Source organism: Echinops telfairi, unplaced genomic scaffold (genome assembly GCF_000313985.2).
Source record: "Echinops telfairi isolate 266 unplaced genomic scaffold, ASM31398v2 ScPeMD7_1713;HRSCAF=2227, whole genome shotgun sequence".
Taxonomy (NCBI): domain Eukaryota; kingdom Metazoa; phylum Chordata; class Mammalia; order Afrosoricida; family Tenrecidae; genus Echinops; species Echinops telfairi.
The window spans coordinates 3,880,254-3,890,453 of NW_022105611.1; positions in this window are offsets into that span (position 1 = coordinate 3,880,254).

Sequence of the window (10,200 nt, forward strand, 5' to 3'; positions counted from 1 at the left end):
CTCGGGGCTGGGAGAGGGAAAATTGCTTCAATAGCTCCTCCTCTCTCTCTCCATCTTTCTCTCTCGCTTTTATTTTGGTTGTAAATAGGTCTTTCCGGAGCCAAAGAAGCTGGGGCTTGACTGCCCTAAAGTAATCTTTAAACCTTAAAACAAAATATCCCCTGAAGTCTTCTTAAAAACCAAACAATAGTTTAGCTCAATTAGTATAGCATGTCTACCTTGGGAATTTTGCTCTGTTAAGATTGGTCTCTCCTTAAGGAAGGAACCCCGCTTGTGTAGTGACCAGCTGGGGTGCTAACTGCAAGGTCAATGGTTAGAAACCACAGTGCTTACATTCCAGTAAAGAATTACAGTCTCAGGAACCCTAGGATGAGTAGGCATTGCCTTGATTGCTGTGAGTTATGGTTTTTTTTTTGTTTGTTTGTTTTGATCCACAGGGATTCGGCTACTAGGAAGATTAGGAACCTCAGAGGGCAGTGAATGTATGTCAATTTGAGAGTGAGAATATCCATACAACCCAAAGAATGTAATTAATGTCACTGAATTACCCAAGTAAAAACTTGAATTGATGTGTTTTTGCTGTGCCTATTCTCAACAGCTACAATCAATTATTAGATTAGTGAGAAAGTTTGCAAACTGGAGAGCCTTCATCCATCCATCTAACCCGAGAGGTTCGTTGTAGTACTTCACGTGGTCCTTTACAACCAGAGGCAAGACACCCACTTAGTGGATTATGAAGTGGATGGGACCAATAAAGTGATACCCGAACTTTCACGACATTGTGAGGAGCCCTGGTGAGCTCCTGCGAAGTAGGGGAGATCTCTGTGCTCCTAACAAGTAGCCGGTTTACAGTAATTGTTGATGGCTATCCCTGGTGGTTTTCTCCCTGAAACCTTTGTAAGATTCTTCATAGTTAAATTTTGAAACAAATATGTTTAGTGAACTAGCTGATTTCAAAGGGTTGCACGTTGACAGCTATCTCCTAGTCCCCATTGACAGACCTGAACTCATACCTCTTGCCTTTTCTATGTTGTACTTTGAGACCTCCAAAGGATATAATTTTCATAACAAAATAAACCCACCCACCCCCACATACATCAGTGGCAGCATATACTGGGGGAGGGGGGCGCAGGGGAAACTAAAATAAAGTTATTTAAATGAGGAAAATATCCAATTAATTAACAACACTTGCCCGGCTATCAAAAAGTATAGCGTCTGGGGTCTTAAAGGCTTGAAGGTAATCAAGCGGCCATCAAGCTCAGAAGCAACAAAGCCCACATGGAAGAAGCACACCAGCCTATGCGATCATGAGGTGTCAGGTATAAGGGATCAGGTAGAAGGCATCATCAGAACAAAAATCTTACCATAGTGAATGATGGGAGGAGTGCGGAGTGGAGACCCAAAGCCCATTAGTAGGCCACTAGAGATCCCCTTGTAGAGGGGTCTCGGGGAGGAGACGAACCAGTCAGGGTGTGATGTAGCAACAATGAAAAATACAACTGTCCTCTAGTTCCTAAATGCTTCCTCCCCGCCCCCACTATCATGATACGAATCCTACCTTGCAAGTCTGGCTAGACCAGAGGATGTACACTGGTACAGATAGGAACTGGAAATCCAGGGAATCCAGGGCGGATGATCCCTACAGGACCAGTGGTGTGAGTGGTGATACTGGGAGGGTAGAGGGAGAGTGGGTTGGAAAGAGGGAACCGATTACAAGGAACTATATGTGACCTCCTCCCTGGGGGACGGACAACAGAAAAATGGGTGAAGGGAGATGTTGGACAGGGCAAGATATGACAAAACAATGATTTTTAAATTATCCATGGCTCACGAGGGAGGGGGGAGCAGGGAGGAAGGGGAAAATTGAGGACCTAATGCTGGGGGCTTAAATGGAGAGGAAATGTTTTGAGGATGATGAGGGCAGTGAATATACAAATGCGCTTTACACAATTGATGTATGTATGGATTGTGATAAGAATTGTATGAGCCCCTAATAAAATGATTTTTTAAAAAAAGAAGAAAAAATAACACTCCTCCAGCATAGCTTAAAAAACACTTCCCTAAGGAATCCTGGTGACATAGTGATTACTTATTACTCTCCGTAAGGTCAGCAGTTTGAAACCACCAGCCATTCCACGGGAGTAAGAGGGGGCTTTCTACTCCTGTAAAGAGTTATAGTCTCAGAAACTCACTGGGGCAATTCTACCCTGTCCTGTAGGATTGCTATGAGTCAGGATCAACTCAATGGCAGGGAGTTTTTGTTTGGTTTTGGTGAGGACATCCAGAAATGTTTTGTGTGCTGTATTAGTAACGGTCAGGAAGACTAGGATTTTAGTAACTATTATCTCCATTTCAACAGTCAGATGATGAATCTCCTCTACGGCACAAGTAATATCTAAACAGTGTTTGTGTCTGAATATACATAAATGTATTTATTCAAATATTTTGTCTATCATGTTATTTATTATTTTCTAGACTCTTAGTTTCTCCTAGCCTCTACCTATGAAACCATTTACTATTATTTACACATCTCCCCAAAGATAGATCAAAGTAATTTCCAGGGGGGGAGTGGAAAGGCATGTTGGAGAAGATAGAAACTAATAATTAAATTATATGTTTTTCTCTGGCCTCCATTCCCATTTTCTACTAAAGTTTGACTAATAGAAGAATTTAGAAAAGTCCACTTCATTTGTCTTTTGAGTTAAACTTAGGGTAACATTCGTTGAGCATCTACAGCATGCCAAATGCCGTGCCAAATTCTGATGACGTGGCCCCTTCCCTTATAAGGCTTCCAATGCGGTAGAAAGGTGAATACTTACAAGGTTACTAAATATACAAGGCACCAAAATCTATTACCTGATGTGGAGACATTGTTGTGGTTTCAATAGACGGTATCTGACGTCTGTGTCCTGACAGGCCATGATAAAAAAACAACAACAATAAATCCAGTGAGCTGATTCAACAGGTCTTTAGCCTCTGGTTAGTACAGAAACTTCAAATAGATTCCACTTTAATTGCACTTGCAACTGAAGTTTGTTTGCGCAAGCTTGTAATTATTATTTTAATAGGTCTTGGCACTTTGCAAAACACGCTCAACAAGCCAACTCCTTTCAATCTTCTTCACAGTTAGAAGGGATGTAAACATAAATCCACCAGTAGAAAATCAACCTCAAAGGAAGACTGCTTGGCACAGTCGATTCCCCCATTGTCTGGTGAGCCTCTAACGTGGGAAAGCCCAGCACTTCCTCGGTTCATTAGTTTAATTCTTCTTAGACCAGTTTTCCTCCACCGATCTTAGAATAGGCAACGTTGGAATTCTTGAATTCAAGTCGCATCAACACATTGGCGTGGTTCATGGCACACATTGAAAAGCAGTAATAAACTTGCCAACAATTAAGGTTAAGTAGAGAAAGAGTAATATTTAGACTGATGATAAAATGGTCAGATAGTTGCCAAATCCACAGCCTTACCAGTTACTAAATTACAAATTTTATGTTCTGGTTGAAGATGTTGTCTCATCCTTTATGTGAAAAGTAACCCCTATATGCTTACTATATAGCTATAGTCATTATGCCATTAATGATGTCACCAGGTGACACTAGTAGAGAAATAATGATAGGCTCATGTGTTGATTTGGTCACCCAGACAGCAAAATTCACTAGCTAAAAAAAGTATGTGGTTGCCGTCATGTTGGCTGTACTGAATGCTAAGGAGTCACATTCCAGTTGAGTATCCTAAATTCTGGTTCAAACTTAAAATAAGAATGTGAATACTATCAAATTAAACAATATACCCAAACCTATAAAGCGGGAGATGGTGTTAGGTGTAAGGCATGAAAAAAATTAGAAATTATTAAGGGTTCATGAGGGAGGGAGTATGGGGAAGGGATGAAAAAAATGAGGAGCTGATACCAAGGGCTCAAGCAGAAAGAAAATATTTTGAAAATGATGATGGCAACATATGTAGAAATGTGCTTGATACAATGGATATTTGTATGGATTGTGATCAGAGCTGTAAGAGCCCCCAATAAAATAATTAAAAACAAAAACCTATAAAGCAGAGGAGAGAGAGAAGTGCAGCTGGTGATAAAAAGGGCTGTTTGTTCTCGTGCCATTGAGTTGGTTACAACTCGTAGGGGCCCCATGTGACACAAAGCGCTTTATCGTGTTCTCTTGGCAGAAATTGTTCTAGAAACAGCCTGTCACAGAGCTGCTGGCTAGGTTTGAATCGTCTGCCATTCAGTCAGAAGCTGAGTGCTTAGCTTTGGCACCACTAATACTCCATAGTAAAAGACTTAATAAATAAAAGACTAAAAGAAGACATTTTAAAAGAGCAAAAACCCGTGATTGGATGATTTCTTTCTGATGTCACAATTACTCTACTCAACAATAAGTGCAGAAATAGGGGCAGACCCACCAAGTCAAAGTGTACAGCAGAGAGAGGACTCCTGCCCATGCCGCCCCATGAAGATAGGATAGTCTTACTAATGTTTCCATTGGAATATTGGCACTGGTGAGTTATATAACTTGACTTTCAATGCAGATTTTCTTACTTGGCATCGCTCACCCTTAACCCTTAATGTGTGCCTGCTGTCTCCAGTGGCAGAGTGGCTTAAACATTGGACTGCTAATCACAGGTTGGCAGTTTGAACTCTTTGCCCCTCCATGGGAGAAGGCTGAAGCTATTGACTCCAAGAGTATAGCCTCAAAAACCCTATGGAGCAGAGCTACTCTGTCCTTTAGGACCATTATTAACCAGAACCCAAGGGCAGTGAGTCATTGTCTATGGTAGCACTTACCTAATAATGCCAAGACCCCTGGTGCTTTCTCTCCCCCTACCCTCTCTGTTAGCCTCTCTGTCTTTGCTCAATAACCACACTCCTCACTACATTTCCCAAAACTATATCTTCAATGATAGTTATGAAATTTTCACACTTAACCTACTTTTATTCCTTCTTTAAACAAACAAACACAAAAGGTTGTCAAAGTATTGTCTAGAGATATTCTCAAAACAAGGTGGCCACACCAGGAACACTGGTATCATTTGGCAACTTGCTAGGATACCAAAGTCTCAGCATAATCTCAGACCTGATGTATCACAGACACATCATTCTGTGTTTAACAAAACTGGCAGGTGTATTTTGACTATGTTAATGTGTGAGAATCGCTAATTTGGAGTGATTGATCTCAACATCCAAAGAGAAAGAATAGTTTTTTACAAGATGATATAAATCAGCCTAATGTCTGTTATTTCCTCCAGCTGCAAGGCTAGTATTTTGAGTTGATGTCCATCTTCCTCTAGTTTTAAAGAAAAAAAAATTTATGCTTCTATATCAATGATCTCTATCTGTGGTAGTTACATAATCTCCTGTCAACTTGTGAAGGGGTGGAGTCTAGCCTGTCAATCGGGTTGCAGCTTGATGACCTTATTTGGAGGTGCCATGGAGATAAATAGCTCACTGGAGTCCAAATGCACACAGACTCTCTGCTTCGTCTTCTTGCTGACAAGACACATGGAACTACACAAGATCCCTGGAAGTGAAAGAGCCACGTGGAGACCCCTGCCAGCGTTGAGATGCTACCACTGCCACTGAATCCATAAGACTTTCAACCTACTTGCCTGTGATCTTCCTGCATTTAGTGTCATTGCATGTGTTGCATGAATCTGAACAGGGCTTTATAGATGGGTATTGGACATATGGGCTAATATCGGACTTATGGACTTGTTCTGGACTGGGCTGGGATGTTTTCTCAATATACAATTGCTCTTTTATATAAAACTCTTTCTTAAACATATATTAGTTGTGGGGGTAGCTAGTCCCCCACAACTAATCATGGGTTCAGTAAGCGCAATTGTACGGTTAAGATATATAAAGATCATAGTAAAGTCATGGAGAAATTGGAGAGATGGGAGAGAGTACAATAAAGAAGTCAGACACATTTCATGTTAGCATGCTCACCTCCTGGAAGGCCATGATCTCAACAGCCAGGTCTGCGCACAGCGCCGGCAGAGAGAGCAGGAGGGGTCTCTCTCTATTTCTGGCCAAGGACCATATATACTTAGGTGGCATGATTACAGGTAACCACACACATCACAGGTAGGGACTGTACAATAGGCATACACATCACAGGAAGGGGATGAGTTAGGTTTGTATGCGCTATAGGAAGAGGAAGGACTAGGGGTATACATGTGACAAGAAGGGCTAATACTAGACTCAATATGGCAGCCTGACCTTGGTCACCCTTGAGTGGGCTTGAACACCCTGGGCTCTTCTAAAAGGAAATAATCCTTATCAGGAGGGAGTGGCCCCTGCTTAGGGTGGGACAGACTATACAGTCTGATTGATCTAGATGACGGATAATCCTTAGGGAGGATAACTTCTGACCTACTTTTGTTGACCTCCAAGTGCTTACATATGTAGCAAGCAGGTGAGTTTGGCATATATTTGGGGGAAATATATACAACTTGGGAGAAATCTTTCTGTATCCCGCAATGAGTGTCTATGAATTTGTTTCTCTAGTCAACCCTGACTAGCACACCATCTAATGGACAAAATTGAAAAGAAAATCACGATTCTCATACCTAATTTACATTTTATATTCAATAGAACAAGAGAGAGAAGAAATGACTGTGCACAACCATTTACATGATAGGAAATAAATGGGACTAAAATCCTTGTGTCAGCAATTGATTATGAGATCATTTGTTACTTCTTCCTCCTACCCTCCTTCCACACTCTTACTGCTCTCAACTAACATCTCCACTACTCAGAATTATTTGCTTTCATATCTAAGGGATCTAAACTCCAGCCAAATCTCCCCACTTAGAAATTTCCATTAGCCTTTTATGCTCGATGTCGGTTTGAGATAATTAGAGGATATTATCTGAGTGCAATGCTTACTCTCCCATTTCCATAATTCAATGTTCTTTGCAATGGGGTCAACAGTACAATACAGACAGGTGGCAGCTTGAACTCCATATCATTGGAACCACTGTTATTAACCTTGGTGGAAGCATTTTCCCCCTTAGTTGTTCCTCCACCACCCATTTGAAGTGGGATTCTAACTCACGGAGACTATAAAGGGTTTCCAGATTGTAGCTCTTTACAAGAGCAGATAGCCTGTTTTTATCCTGTGGAGCAGCTGGTACGTTTGAACCTCCAACCTTTTGGTTAACAGTGCAGTGCCTAATCCACAACACCTCTGGGTATTAGAACCTCTAATTCCACAGAGTACAAAGCTTTAGGGACTGAGTAATTTATCCAATGTCCTCGTGAGAAACACTGCCCTCTCTTTCCATTGGGTACCTGAGCTCAAGGTCCCAGCTGTGGGAGAAACAGCAAGACAGAATCCTTATTGACTCAGCCTGTAAGCTGCAATGTGCAGGATCGCCTCCACGCTCACAGTTGTCTACCATGTGGTACTGAGTCTGAGTTTTCAAAAGCCTTTCCACAGTCTATTAGGCTAAATCCTTCTGAATGTTGGAGTACATGCAAAGATCACTGGTAACCAATTCATTAAAACCAGTTCCAGTTACCTGAGTTAGCATTTTCATTAGGCAATATCTGGTAAGTACAACTATATCGGTAAATTCAACTTAAGCTAAAATTCTTTTCTTCATTGTCAAATTTCAGAATCCAGTGGCCTAAGTAAATTGCTAAAATTATGTAATTTGTGTGATGTTTAATAGGCACTTTTTTCAGGTTATGTCATGAAAAAAGATTTTCATGGGGTTTACTCAGACTCATTTCTGGATATTAGTCAGAGACAATAGGTTATAAAGAACAGTGATATTTTCTTGCAAGGTGGGCAAACTCCATCTGGTGAAGAAAGAATATTTCCTCACCACAGAAGACATAGCCATCTCCAACCAGTCATGTGAACACAGAACTGGAAGCCCTTCTCTGTGTGGGCACATTCCCATGTTGGAGTCTCCGTATTTTCTAATCAGTGTTCAGAATTTCCCTTAAAACATTCAAGAAGATAATTAATTCAACTGACTTTGTAATTTTTAACCAACATGAATGAACTTACATTTGTTTTATGACAAGTTCAACCCTGTGTTTGTAAGACCTTAGATTTGGGGTATAGGAAAGGGGGGCCAGTCTCTTACGTTTTGAAATGTAAATTAAGCCGAAGATTTCGTTTTTCTTTATCTTCCTTTCTTTTTTTTCTTCTTTTCTTTATCTTCTTTAAGATGTCATTTGCTGTTAGAATTACCCAAACCAAATCAAACACAGTGTCATCAAGTTGATTCAGACTTTATAGAATAGATAGACACCCTGTGGGTAGCAAAGATTAAGGGAGTAGAAAGCCTCATCTTCCACAGAGTGGCTAGTGGATTCAAACTGCTGACATTTCAGTTGGCCTCCTGATGGGAAACCCACTATACCACTAGGGCTCCTACAGTGAGAAGTATCCAACCTAAAACTATCATTCTTAGAACTCTAAAGTCTTTCATGCTAGCCTAAGACAACAGAGTCTATCACACATGACTCAACACAAGTAGCCAGAGGGGTCTCTTGAAATATATGAAATAACATGTAAATATTTATCTATTATATCCAAGTGCTAATGCTGCTAATTTTTTGGCATTTATTAGATATATAATTAATAATGATTCTCTTTATTAAACTCATCATCTTCAGTTGGTTTGCTTTATTTTTGGTTCCTTTTTTTGTAGTTATGGACCATCTAGTCTTTTTTTATTGACTCATAGCAACCTTGTAGGACACAGTGGAACTGCCCCATAGGGCTTCCTGTGAGGTAATCTTGTTGGGAACCAACTACTGTGTTGTATCTTCTAGGGAGATACTGGTAGATGCCACCTGCAGACCTTTCCGTCAGTGACAGAGCAATTAGCCACCGTGCAGCCAAAATCCAGTTACACTGCTATCAAATTAGCCACCCTTTACCAAAATCCAATTAGCCACCCTTTACCAAAATCCAATTACACTGCTATCAAATTGATTTCAATTCATAATTACCCTGGAGATAATAGACCTACCCAATAAGGCTTGTAATCTTTATGGAAGCGGACATCTTTCTCCCATGGAGGCTGGTGGTTGTGAATTACCAGCTGAGCACTTTAACCACTGCACCACCAGGGATTCTTCAGCCACTCCTTATTGAGCTTTTGGAATTTTTGGTTGCAATTATGAAAGATTAACACTCAGACTACACCATAACAATAAAGAGAAAGATATTGCATATAAGATTTATTATGTTTCTAACAATTGTTTATTATTTACTTGAAGTAAAGTAAATAATTTTTAAAATATATGAATACTAAAAAAAATGTATCTTTCACAGAAAGGAATATTCTAAGAAGTCTTTCGAAGTGAAAAAAATGGTCCCAGTGAGAAATCTGGGTCTCAGCCAAGGAGGGAGAACATCAACAATGAAAATGAATGAGTAAAAGTATCAGATATGCTTATTTTAAAATTTCTTTTAAAATAATTGAATGTCTAATTAAAATAATAACAATATAAAACTCATGATGTATAGAAAATTGGAATGAATAAAATATAAGCTATGCTTATTTTAAAATATTCTTTCAAAATAATTGAATGTCTAATTAAAATAATAACAATGTTAAACTCATGATGTATAGAAAATTAAAGTGTATGAAACCTAGCTGACTGGCCAAGGAAAAAGAGAAAAGTAATATTATAAGAGCTTAATAGGAGGAAGTTTTATTTTCACTTTGCTTATTTGAGGTGAATTTAATCATCACTAAAGACTCCAAGTACAAAAATAAATAAATAATCATTTTAAAAGGCTCCAAGTACATTTCAATTTTATTTTTCTTCCTTTTGTTTTTTTTTTAAAGCCACTATTTAGGTTTGAGGGGGTAGGAATCTGGAGGGATGTTTGTTTTCAAAGAAACATATAACATATATTACACAGCCCATCTCAAGGAGTGAAATTAACAATAATATCCTGTTAAAACCTCCTTTGAAAAAACAAAACAAAACAAAAAAACCTTTGTTTTCTCATCCTTGCCCCTCCTTTCTACCTGTTCTCACTCCCATCCCTGGCCTCCTTATACTCATCCATCTTGTCTATTTTTTAAAATCATTTTATTAGGGGCTCATACAACTCTCATCACAAGCATACATCCTTCAATTGTGTAAAGCACATTTGTACATTCATTGCCCTCATCCTTCTCAAAATATTTGCTCTCCACCTAAGCCCCTGG